Source organism: Manacus vitellinus, unplaced genomic scaffold, assembly GCF_001715985.3.
Source record: "Manacus vitellinus isolate BGI_N305 unplaced genomic scaffold, ASM171598v3 ctg7180002429202_pilon, whole genome shotgun sequence".
Classification (NCBI taxonomy): Eukaryota; Metazoa; Chordata; class Aves; order Passeriformes; family Pipridae; genus Manacus; species Manacus vitellinus.
The window spans coordinates 1-12,471 of NW_021937971.1; the positions used below are offsets into that span (position 1 = coordinate 1).

Here is a 12,471-nt window from a genome sequence, read left to right on the forward strand (position 1 = left end):
CAAGAAAGCTTTGCTTTTGCAGGAGAAAATCTGGAAATCGGGCAGGAAGAAGAGAAGCCCCGTGACTCCTCCCTGAGCCCCAGACAGCCCATGAACTGCCTTGCTGGGAATGGTGGGATGGGCTGGACTCTGCATTGCTCCCTCGGGATGTGTGGTAAGACTGTTATGGCAACTTTTCAGAACAACCTGAAAGCATTTGCTGCCTTGGCTAGATGGTGCAAGGGCAGCCTTTAAGCAGCTGAAGCATTCCCTGAGGAGAACTCTGGGTCTGCCAGACCTCTCAGAACTGTTGGAAGCATCTTTGGTGGGGAGGGCAAAGAAAGGCAATGACCCCCTGAGAAGGGACTTTGTGTTAATGGCATCCCTTTGTGTTAATGCAAGTGAACTTTGTGAACAAGTGAACTTTGTGGGCTGTTCCCCCTGTAGGGCAGGTGATAGTTCCAGCTGCAGTGATGTGAAGAACAGTTAAAAAAGAGCCCCAAAAGCTGGAAATCCTCCTGGAGGCTCTTGGCAAAGAGAGTTTGCTGAGTTCCCCCTGACAGAAGGACAGTGATAGCTTTTGAGTGCTGGTAGATCCTTTGAATAGGTAGCCTTGAGTGTGTCCTTGTTGCCCCAGTAGGCCTTGTCCACCTCCCCATCTTCCAGGAGATCTACATATTGAAGTTTCAAATGCTCTCCCTAACCCTTTGTTGGCTTGAGGCTCTCCCCTCAGGAACTGCAGGAACTCCTGGTGCCGCCTGGGCCGATGGATTGGACGCCCCAGCCCCTCCGTTCCTGCCCAGCCACTGGGGCCGTGTCCAGTGGTGGCACTGCCAGCCCTGCAGGTGAAGTGGGAAGGGCCTTTGCAGGTCTGGTGGGTCACATTTATAGCAGGTAAAGTTGCAGAAAAAGGACCTGGGGTCTGTTATTCTTGAGTTCAGAAAGCTCCTTTTGGTTGGTGAGCAGGACAAAGTGGATCCTTCAGAGTTCCCATCCGTGTTTGTGTCTCAGCCTGTGTTAGGATTCAGGGCTGTAGCTGTTGTTGTCACTGGGAAGTCAAACTGTGCTTTAAGTAATGGGACACTGGCTTAAAGGACAAGTGTCAGGAAAAAATGGGGAATGATATGTGCATGTTGAGATGTAACAAGGGCTAATCCTTTTTGCAGTGGGATGGAGCCTGGAAAGTGCACAGAGCTGAGCCCAGGGATGTAAAGGGACCAAGCAAGGGAGGTGAAGAAAGAAGGAAGAAGGGAAGTGAGGCAGCAGGCAAGCAGCACCAAGTTGCTGTGTAAGCAGGTGAGTTGTGTTGAGGTTCCTCAGGCAGGCACTGAGGACTTGGAGGGCTCCAGACAGAGCAGGCCTGGGAAGGCCCTCAGTGAATCCCCTTGGAAACCTTCTAAGGGTGGGTGTGCCCTTTGGGAGCTGATTGCCAGGACTCCTGTTGGGCTGGGATCATGGCAGGGTGTTGTAAGCAAGGAATGCCTGGCTTCTAAACCTCACCAGATGAGTCTTAGAGGCTTCTTTGAAGAGCTGAGTTCAGGCAGGCAAATTGCCCCCCAGGAGGGACTCTGTGCCTGCTCTCCCGTGGCTCCAAGGGATCTCTGGCCCTTCACGCCGGCACCGAGATTTTCTCGGGAAGGGCCTCAGATCCTCGGACCAGTCTGGGACACAGGCAAGATCCCCCTGCCTTTAGAAATGAGGCCTTCTTGTGGCTGGGAAAACATTGGGTAATTCTTCAGTTTCCCTCTTTGCCAAACTCACCCAAACCTGTGCTAGGAAGAGATGGACTGGAGTCTCTCATCCCCTGGGCAGTTGTCCTGCATGACCTGGGAGCCTCTGGGATTAGACTGGCCTGGGCAGACAGGGAGCAGTTTGTCCTGTGGAGCTGGGCTGGGTTTGTTGAGGATGCCTTGGGAGGCAGGGCTGGAGAGGCTCCTCTGTTGGCTGTAGTGGTGGAAGGTTGTAGCAGCAGGGCTGGAGCCTTCGCCCTCCTGCTCCCCCCGTGAGCCCCGCCGGGCCCGTGCCCTTGGCAATGGAGGGCCCCCCATTGCTGAGTCAGCGGTTCCGGGGGCCAGGAGGGATGGGATCAGGATGCCGAGCTCCGCCCAGGGCCAGGGCTGCCAGTGTTCAACCATGCAGGGAACTGAAAGCACAGGGAGATGGAGGCCAAGCTGCAGCACAGGGATGGGTGAGAAAAGACCCTAGTCCTCAGGTGGAGCTTTGAATTCCCTGGAAAAATGGATCCTGTCAGATGGATCAGGCCCTTGTGGGTGCTGGAGCAGAGGCCTCTGTCATTTATGGTCACCCTGAAAGGTTGCAAGGACAGCAAGTTCTGACTGCAGGATGAGGTGGCAAACAAAGTGAAGTGGTCCAGAGAAAAGCTGAGGCTAAAATTGGCCCTGTGCCAGAGCAGCCTCGTGCAGTGCTTGTTGCTGTCCCTGAGTGTCCCATTGCAGTGGATATTTCCAAGGGTGCCTTGTGCTGGGGAGCACTGGGGCAGTTCCCTTTCCCTGGGCAGGGCAGGCAGGGCACGTTTCCCCCCTCGAGGGTGGCTCCACAGTCCCCCCCTGTGCCCTGGGAGCGTGGCAGAACACCTGGACCCACTGTCCTTGTCAGAGAGGGCACAAGGGATGGTTGGATGGGGGAGGGAATGGCTCAGGGAGTACAAGCACCATTACAATGAGTAGGGCAGCACCTGGAAAGGAAGGGGGGAGTTAATCCAGACAAAATCCAAGCACCTGCCCAAGCTGTGATATTTTTAGGAACTCAGTGGTGCTGTGGTCCCCAGGAAGTATTGCCCAGGACTAGGCAGGAGACTTCAGGCTCTGTCACCCCCAGAGCAAGGTGGCAGCCCAGCAGTTTATTGGTTGGTTTGGCTTTTGGTGACAACAAGGTCCTCCTTTGGGACCAATCCTTGGCCTGGGCCATGAAGTCCCAGGACAGATCTGTGAGTTTGAGTGGGAAATGAGCAGCAGGGAGGGTTGGAACCAGCTCAGGGAGCAATTCAACAGGCTCTGGACCTGTGGCCAATATGAGCTGGAGAGGGGGGACTGAAGGTTCCTGCCAGTGATAATGATGCCAATTGGAGCCTCTGGCAGAAGTAGGGTAGTGTAAGGGGGGTACTTTTGAATTAGATGATCAATGGAGCATAGAGGTGTGAGAAAGAAATCATATTAGGATGTGAAACCAGCTAGAGTGTGGTACAATTTGACTTCATGGCACAAGCTAATTGTAAGGTCCATTGTGCTTTTCAGCAAGTCAGCCTGATATCCCCTGTTACCAGAGCTGAGTTCTTCCTTGGTTCTGCTCCATCTTGCAAGGTAGGTACATCTACCCTTGAAACACAATGTTAGAGGTCATAGCCAGGGGTGAGAAGGATGATGGTGAGAGGAGGATGATGTGGGCAGGGGTCGCTGGCCCCTTGCCCTCCAAGTAGGGCAGGCCCAGACTGTTGCCATCAGGCAATGCTCAGGCGGGGTTTGGCTGCCATTCAGGCCTCCCCTTACACTGCGTCCTGGCCCCACGTGGTGTAAGGTGGAGCTGATCAAATGGGCTGTCAGGACTGCTGAGCTGAGCGATCCTCATCCTGCCACCGAGCCTGTGCTGCTCCGCGGGGACGCCCGCCAAGGGATGGGCACCGACCAGCTGCTGCACATCCTGACAGCCCTGCCTGGCTGGGGGGTGGGCACGGGTTAGTGAGAGGAGGCAACAGAGAAAGAAGGCTTTAAATATCCTTCAGTGTTCCTTTAATACCCTTTATTTAGTGTTCATAATATTTCCCCTTTAATTTCCCCTTTTACTAACCAAATATCGTGTTAATAGTTATCCATAATATTGTGTTAAGATCCTTTTTGGTATCCCTTTAACTCCCTTTTTACTAGTTAGTATTATACTGTATTGAATGCTGTTCTTAGTATTTGTTTTAATGCCACACAATAAGGCAGTTCACTCGTATCCTTTATTAACTTTTGATTCTCTTTGCTAAGTTTATTATTATTATTATTATTATTATTATTATTATTCTCACTGCAATAAAGGTATTTTGTGTGTTTGAATGTTTGTGGCACTTGTCTTTATTCTGGGCATGTATCCTAATGAACTGTTACAGTGCCCTTAGGATTTGGGAATAGGAAGTTACTGGAAGCCAGCCCAAGGTAGCCCCCGTTGGAGAAGTGGCTCTGAGTATGTTCTTGGGCTTTAGTGGCAACTCAACAAATGATAAGAGGGCCTGAAATGCCCAGAAGGCCGTGGGTACAAAGCTCCTCCAGGGTGCCCAGGCCAGGCCCTGCTCAGGAAGGCAGCACCATGGACTGGAGATGGTGGATCCAAGCCAGAGCCAGAGCAGGGCCGGGGCAGGAGCGAGGCCTCGGGAGGGAGTTGCCACCGGCCCTGTGGTTGAAGCAACAAGTGTAGATCCCCTGGACAGTGAGCACAAATCACTGGGAAATGGGGAAAAGCCCCAGAGCAAGTGCTGGGAGCAGAGGGGGAGCATGCATGGCTCACTGCTGGGTCAGCCCCATCTGTCAGTGGGAAGCACTTTGGGAAAGCAGGAGCTTATAACCCGTGCCAGAGGGAGTTTGAAGTCACAAAGGGGGGAGGCAAAAGTAGTCCATGTGCTGAGTGAGACACTGTACCTGTGGGAATGAAACAGGAAGAACTAGGGCAGTGTCAGGTTTGTAGGGATTTGGGGTCAGTTGGCAGTGGTTTGGCTACTTGGCTCCCAAGTGCCACCATCACGGGATTAGTGATTAAATGCAGACAAGGAAAATGGGAATATGTTTGTGTGAATAAATGTTAGTGGAGGGAATGATATTGCCATGTTGTAGCTTGATATCTTACAGAAACTGTGGATCCTGGCCATCCTCAGAGCCCTTGTGGTCCCTCTGGGCGATGCTGTTGGCCCGGGCAGTGCCCTGGAAAAGGTGCCTGGGTGGGGTGACTTGGTTTGACTTGGATGGAGATGGAAAAGCAGCTCCCAAACAGGCCCCCAGGCCAAGGTGACCCGGGAAGCAAGTGGCCCTTGCCCAGGGGTCAGTCTCCCTTTGTGCCCGGGGCACTCTCTGGCAGGGCCGGGGGCTGTCGGGCTCATTGTGGGGGCGGCTGTTGGTGCCCTCGGTGGGATTGGATGGATGTGATTCCAGGGGCTGGGAGCACTGTGGCCATGCAGGGCTGGAGTTTCCCTTATGGTGCTGGCTCCGGGGGGTCTCCCTGGCATCGTTGTCCCCCTGGGTGAGCGGTGCCAGTCCCAGCCACAGTGTCACAGCAGCAGGGCCGTGCCCTGGGCTCTGCCTGCTGGGCTGTTCTGGGTCAGTGCTGCCAAAAGAGCAAAGGGATCAGCTTGGGCAGGGGATGGCACAGTTGGGCATCATCCTCCCGAGGCGAGTATTGGTCCAACTGTTGGGTACCTGCTGCCTGTGTCCTGCAGCCCAACATCATCAGGATAACAGAATTCCTTTCCCCACTCTGATTCCAGTGCTCCCATCTTGGCCCAGGCAGCGAGGCTGGGGGGACACGGGGCTGGGAGGAACAGGAGCTGGTATTGGATTTGTAGGCAGTGGAGACATGGAATTGTTTGGTAACCAATGGCAAAGAGCTGGGCCAGGTGTATCCCGAGTGCTGAATTTAGGAGCACAAGGGATGCCCACTGTATTTACCCCCCCTTTCACTCCAGAATGTGATGGGGAGTTTGGGCAGCTCTCTAATGGTTCCCCAAGATGTAATTGTTGTGCACAGGGGAACACCAGTAACTTAGGAACTGGGCTGAGTGCACATGACATGGTGTGTATATTGTACTACAAAGAAATGAGGCACAGAAGGACTTAATGAGTACCAGTGAACTGCTCTGGAGGGCTGTATTCACATCCTGGACTGCAAAAATTAACTGGATTTTGTCTCCTGAATTGCTGCAGTGCACCAACTGATATCGTGCTGGAAAAATAACCCACTTCAATGTAAGTAAACCAGGGGTTTCTTTGGATGTAAACACAAATTTCAAATTTGCAGGGCAATAATAAGACTTGATCACCAAATGCAAACAGTAACTATAGGGGTCAATTAGTGACCTTTGGGCATCAGGTAGAACAAGTCCCTGCTCACCACTGGTGGGACATATTTACAGGATTCTCACCATCTGCTACAAAGTTTGTGAACACTTTAATCCATCCCCTGGTTAAATCAGTAATTATACTGATTTTATGAAAAATATGCAGTTGTTGTCTCTGGGATCAATTCTAAGAAGTTGTTTCTCCCGTGTCTCTGCCCTGCCCAGGGATCAAAGGACCGAAGGAAAGGATGAGAAGTTCCCTGAGAATGGAGCCCCGGGGCTGCTGGCCCTGAGGAGCAGGGTAAGGGCTGGGTGTGCTCAGGGGCCCTGGCTAAAGGCTGCAGGTGCAGTGGGTGTGTGCTGGGCCAAGGCAGCCAAGGTGTGTGCAGCTGTTCCGTGCCCTCCAGCCTTGGCCCCGCCGGGGCGCCTGCCCAGCGCTCCAGGGGTGGCCAACGGGGAGCTCACGGAACCTGCCCGTGCCCACGGCCCCACAGTGCCAGGCCTGGCCTAAAGCCGGCTTTGTTGGGCACAGCCTGGCCAGCGGGACCCCCTTGGAGCCGCCCCGCAGCCTCCCCTGGGGTGGAGGCACCCGCAGGAATTGTCCCGGGGCCGGAGCCTGCGGGATCGGCTGCCCCGGGGCTGCCGTGTGGGCTGGGGGGGAGCGGAGGGGGCCGTGGGGGAGGCATTTCTGCTGAGCCACAGTTCTGTCTCTGGGGCAGTCAGGAGGGGATGCCTTGCTCATTTCCTTTTGTATCCCCTAAATCTGTGTCCCAGGTGTTGGAGTGGGTTTGTTTAAGCTGTTCCTATTATTCCATGAGTGGGGGGAAGTTGTTTCCTGGAGTGCCCTGTCTGTCAGCAAAACACCAGGCCCAAAGGATCCTGGCAAGTGCAGCCCTGGAAGAGTCAGGAATACTCAAAAATGCACCAGTTCTCAGGAAGCACAACTTTGTAAAACATTGATGAAGCTAAAATTCCCCAGCATTGAACTGTTGGGTCCCAAATGATAGTGGAGGGAGAGGCAGAAAATGCCACTGCTGCTGGGGCTGAACTGTCTGCAGTGACTGGGCAGGACTTGGCCCTGCTGCCTGAGTGCATCTTTCGGATGGATCCCAACTGTCAGCCCCTGGCTCCATAACTTGAGTAGATGGTGTTCCTGCACGCCCAGCTGCTGTGTTGGTGGTGCTGTGGGCACCCCTTGCCCTGGCCTGCTGTGAAGGTGTTTGTGTTGCAGCTCAATAAAGTCCCTTTCAGTGGTGACTGTGTCATTTTGGTGTCAGTTCCTCTCCCCTGCTCCAGTGGCTGCATCACTGCCTTGTGCCTAAAGGAACTCTTCCCCTGCAGCAGTTCCCTGCTGCTCTCAGACAGGGTGGAGCTGAGGCCCCTGAGCCAAGGGAAAAAGGATCCATCCAAGGCAGGCCCGTGCTCCCCCCCTGCCTCCCTCCAGCCTCCCGTGTTTCCAGTTCCCCTCCCTGCTGGACACACAGCCTGTTCCCAAACAACCCCCGGTCCTGTTCTCTCTCCGTGTCTCCCCTCACAACTCCCCTCCTCTAATCTCCAGCTGCCCAGGCCCCTGTTTTTGAGGGGCATTCCTGGGCTGCTGCCCCCCAATTCTTTAAAAATGAGGTGCCAAGAGCCCCAAGTGCAGAGAGGTCTGCAGGGAATCAGTGCCAAGAGCTGCCCGTGCCTGCCTGTGTTCCTGCAGTTCTCCTTCCTGTTCTCCCTGGGCTGGAGAGACCTGCCTGCCCTGGGTTTATTGGAGCAGAGGGATGGGATTACATTTGTCCAGAAGGTTTGTTCACAGACATGTTTTCTGACAGGCAGTGCCATTTTCCTTTTGCCTTTCCCAAGTTTTTCCAAGTGCTGCCCAGCACGGGGGTCCGTGTGCTGGGACAGTGATTGGCAGCAGGAAGGGGAGCCTTGGCCTCACCTGCCCAGCTCAGGTGGGTGGCACAGAATTGGGGTGGGCTGGCAAGGCATGAACACATTTCTGAGTTCTGGAGTGCCTCGAATCCTTTCCCTGTCAGGTTTCTCTCCCTCATTTCCTGGGCTCCATCGTCCCAGGTGTCTCTGTCCAAAGTCCAATGGCAGAGGATTGACTGACTCCCAAGGGGGGTTTGGAATGAAAAGGGTTCTGTTCAAATGGGGCAAGGAATGCAAGATGAGCCTCCTTTTAGTGCCTGAAACAGGTAGGAATAAAAATGCTGGAAAAGGCCACGTTTCATTTGTTGTCCCCCCTGGATTTTTCATGGTTAAAACTCTAGTGAGCAACTGAACAGAAGGGTGAAGGGCAGGAGCCTTTGACTTGCCCAGTGCCCTTAATTGCCTTGTTCTCCTCTCTTCCAGGCCAGGCCAAAGCCCTGATCCAGCCCAGCTCTGCCAAGTGCCCTGGGCTGGGAGCAGCCAAAGGCAAGAGGCTGCAGCCCCGCCGGCCGGGCTGGGGGCTCCTGGTGCTGCCCGTGGGGTGGGGTAAGTCACAGGGACACCTTTCTCTCCTCCTGGTGTTGGCATTTGCTCCCTGGGCACTGGATGTGTAAGGAAGGAGGGAGCAGCAGGGAAGGGCAGTATTTCCAAACTGTCTGAATGTTGCCCCCAGGTCTGGGATGGAGCAGCCAGGGGGGTGGTTGGGTTTGGCCTGGGCCGGTCAGGATCAGCCATAAAGGACCCACCAGACCCTGAACCCTCACTGGACATGTCCAGCCCCTCAAGTCATTAATTTTCAATCGAGGACAAAGTATTGGTACTTGCTTCTGATCTGTGGAGAATTTCCTTTGGAATGATCAACCAGAGAGTGTATCAGTGCAAAGCATCTTTTTGGGTCTTTTGTTTGTTTGTTTGTAATTTCCTCTCTGGCTTCAATGAGTTTGGTGTGCTCCTGTTAAGGAAGCAGCCTGTTTTTATCTTGAAATTTGGGGTGGTTTGGTTTGTTTAGGGTTTTTCCCCCCACTGACTCGGGCCTTCCGTGCATAGTCCGTGTTGTCCCGCAGGACTGCTTTGGTTCTGGGTCAGAGAGAGAGAAGGGAAGTGGCTTTTCCTCATCTGGAATGTTTCCGAGCAGAAGTGGGGTGTTGTCCTGCCCCTCCCCAAAGCACTGCTGGCACCTGGGAGTAGCTCAGGGCTGGCCCAGTTCTCTGAGACAGACCCATGGGGGAGAGGTTTAAGTATTAATCCCATCTCTGGTGTGACTTGGTTGTAAGGATTGGGTCCTACAGTCCCAGGGTGTTAAGGAAAACAAGGAACTTCTGTTCTTCCTGGCAAACCTTCTGCTATTGCTTGTGCAGTGTTTGGGTTCTGTTGTCTGAGTTCCCGTCCAGGATCTTTCTAAGAGAGCCTGTGTAGAAATTTAGAGGTAGGATTAGAATTTGGGTCTGTTGCCTACCCAACTGCCTCCAAGTCCTGATGGACTGGAGTGATGAGTGCTCTCAGCACAGGTTATTTCTTGACATTGTGTGGCTTTCCCTCAGCTGTGGGTGAGGAATTGTGCAAGCAAGGCCTGTGTGCCCGTGGGTGTCTCCCGTGGGTGTCCGTGTGGCAGGGCTGGGACAAGGACTCGTGCAGGGACCCAGCTGGCACTGGAGCTGCTGCCATCCTGAGCCACTGCCAAGGGCTGGGGAGAGACCATCTGGGAGGCTGTTCCCGGCATTCCATTGGAGCTGGATCTCCCTCCAGCTGCAGCAGCCAGGGGAGGGTTCTTCCTTGGGCAGCCCAGTGGCTTCTGCTCAGGCTGGCCCAGAGTGGGGCTGGGGCAGGTTCTCCAGGGAACTGGAGCCAGCCCTGAAGGGGCCCTGGAGAGCAGGAGCTGCAGGGACTGAGGTTTGCAAAGCTGGGCTGAAGTTTGTCAAAGCAGCAGAACATTCCCATTCCTGGGGGTTTGTGGGGTCCGTGTTGGTGCCCAGGAGAACTGGGTCAGACTGGCTCTGTGGTCCGAGAGCTGCCCCCCTAAATGTGGCAGGCTGTGTGTGCTGGCAATGAAGTGCTAGCCCAGAGGCTGATGGTTTCTGTCTCCAGGGATGCCCAGGACGCTGCTAATGCCCAGGGATCTGCTCTGGGTCCAGGCTGTCCGTGCTGGAGGGCCCTGGTGGCTGCAGTCCCTGAGCCCGCAGAGACAGAGGGAGCCCCGGCCCGAGTGGCCTTTGGCCCCTTGTCCTGAATTTGGGGTGAGCCTGGGAGCGTGTGGAGGGTGAGAATGAGGGCTGTGCTTCCAATGCATCATCCCTGGGAAGATCCTGTTGTTCCAGAGCGCTGGGGACAGTTTGGGCTTGGCAGCTTCAGAGCTGGGTTGGAGCAGCCCCTGAAAAGAATCAGGAGAGTGGAGGTTTGTCCCAGTGGTGCTTTCACACCCCACTGGACAGTCTGGGCTTTGTGTTTGAGGTTGTCCTGTATTTGCTCTGCAGAAAATGTGCCCTTCCCAATTCAGCCCAGCAGATCCCCAGGGCTCTGACAGGAATATTTGTTCTTTCCTTCCCTTTGGGATAACTTCATCTCCAAACTGCCGTGAGCAATTCCTTAATTTCTGCTGGAGAAAACCAAGTGTCAGAGGCAGTTTGCCAAGGAGGCCAGAAGTGTCTTTGGGGCAGAGAGTGCTGCCAGCTGCGTGTGCCTGTCCCCAGCCTGGCACTGCCCACAGGGACACATGGGGCACTGACCATGAGAGGGAACAAAACCACTGCCTGCCAGAGGGTTTGTCCTGGGCCAGTCAGGCCTTGGGCAGGAATTGGACTGGGCAATTGGGGTGGGCGGGACACACGTGGGGGGCGCGGGGGAGCTCTGGGAGGTGGGCCCTGGGAATGGCTGCCCGCGCTGCTCTGCAGCCCCGCCGTGCCGACACTGCCGAGTGCCAGCTGGATTCTTTGGGTCCTCCTGGGCTGGCGCTGGGGCGTGTCCAGGGTGAGGCATCTCAGGGTGCCCGTTCAGAGCAACCCCCGGCTGAGGAGCCGCGGGCAGCCCTTTCCCCGTGCCCACCCCGGTGCCCGTGGCCGGTTCCCCCCCCCTCGGATGTGCGTTTGGTGGACGAGCCCTGCTCGGGAGACAAATCCGTCTTGTGCCCGATGGAAGCGCTGGCCCGGGGCTGCTCCATCCCGGCTGCCACGGGCTGTGCTGGGAGTCCTGCGGCTGCGGGCGGGACTGCCTGAGCTCCGGACACTCCGGAGCGCCGGGAGCCCCGGCAGGGCAGTGCAGGGCACAGCTCATCCATCCCCTGGCAATAGGAAGCCCAAGCAGGGCTGGGTCACTCTCTGTCGCTCCGGCCTCCTCCCGGCCCGCGTTCCCTGCCCAGCTGGGACTGCCCAGGGAGCCCCGAGAACATTCCTGGCGGGAAGCAGGAGCCGCCGAGGGCTCCGTCCAACTCCGGACCCGAAAAGCGGCCCCCACCTGAGCCCACCCGGCATTTTGGGTTCCGAAGGCTCACCTGGAGGAGACGCCCCCCCGCAGGCGGGACCAGGCGGCGACACTCGACCGACGCCTTTGCCTCGGAGCGAGGGATCCCTCCCGACTCGGTTGGTTCCTTTATCCCTGGAAATGAGCTCGGACGTCACACGAGCACCTTTGCAGCCGTTGGGGGAATCCCGGACAGGGCCGGAAAACCTCCCTGAGCAGGGCAGTGATGAATTGGTGCCCGTCGCCAGCCGGGCACAGCCCAGCCGGCCGCGCTTCCTCCGGCCCGTGGCTGGGAAGGGGGGATTTAATGCTGCAGAGATTTAATAAAAGCAGATTTCCTGACTCTATTTGCCTGCGGTCCTTCCCTCCTTTGACTCGCGCGGCAGCGTCCGGTTGGAGCGTTTCTTGGTTTCCTCTCCTGTAGCCGTTTCCCTCCCAGGCAGGACCTTCCCCGTCTGCAAACAAAGATGGGGGATTTTTAAAAAGCAGAGGGTTTGCCCCGGGAGGGTACGAGTTGCCGAGGAAGCGGGGGAGAGGAAGGAGAGCCTCAGGTCTCACCTGGCAGGTGTCAGATGAGCTGCCCCTTCTGGATGGCAGGGCAAAGAACTGCTGTGGGCAATTGCCCAAGTTCCGCAGGCAGAGCTGGGAGCAGCCTGTGCCCGACCTGCGGCACGGTCAGCGCCAGCTCCTGGGGCCGCCTGAGGACGGACACAGGGACAGGGGGACAGACGGGCAAGCTCTGCTCGGGGTCCCGGAGCACGGGAGGAACGAGGGAGCGGCTGGCCCCGTTCTTCCCTGCCCCGGAAGGCCCCCGGCTCCCCGCGGCCGGAGCGGGCCCGTGGCCGGAGCCCCGGCGGGCCCCAGAGCCCTCGTTCCCGGGGGGCCCTGCGGGCGGGAACCTCCTGGGGTGTTAAGGAAGGGGGAGGCGGGCGATGTTCTTCGGTGTGGGGGGTGTGCGATGTCCCCGGGGGTGCCCGAGCGGGAGGAGCTCCGATCCCGCGGGAGGTGCGGGCGGCGCTGCGGGCCCGGCGGGATCGGGGGGTCCCGGGGCCGGCTCGGCGTGTCACCGCGCCCCT

General features: G+C 56.5%; 1 long non-coding RNA gene across 4 annotated transcripts; it reads left to right on the plus strand.

Annotated features, from left to right (window-relative positions):
- The first annotated feature begins 10 nt into the window (after positions 1-10).
- LOC115308061 lies at positions 11-8,477 on the plus strand. Of its 4 annotated transcripts, XR_003916418.1 has the most exons (6): positions 11-154; positions 700-824; positions 1,146-1,275; positions 4,821-4,901; positions 5,889-5,930; positions 6,248-6,422. It is a non-coding gene; the product is annotated as an uncharacterized LOC115308061 (long non-coding RNA). The 4 variants fall into 4 exon arrangements; XR_003916417.1 differs by lacking the exon at positions 4,821-4,901 and having other exon boundaries at positions 6,248-6,419; XR_003916419.1 differs by lacking the exons at positions 4,821-4,901; positions 5,889-5,930; positions 6,248-6,422 and adding an exon at positions 8,366-8,477.
- The last annotated feature ends 3,994 nt before the right edge of the window (positions 8,478-12,471 follow it).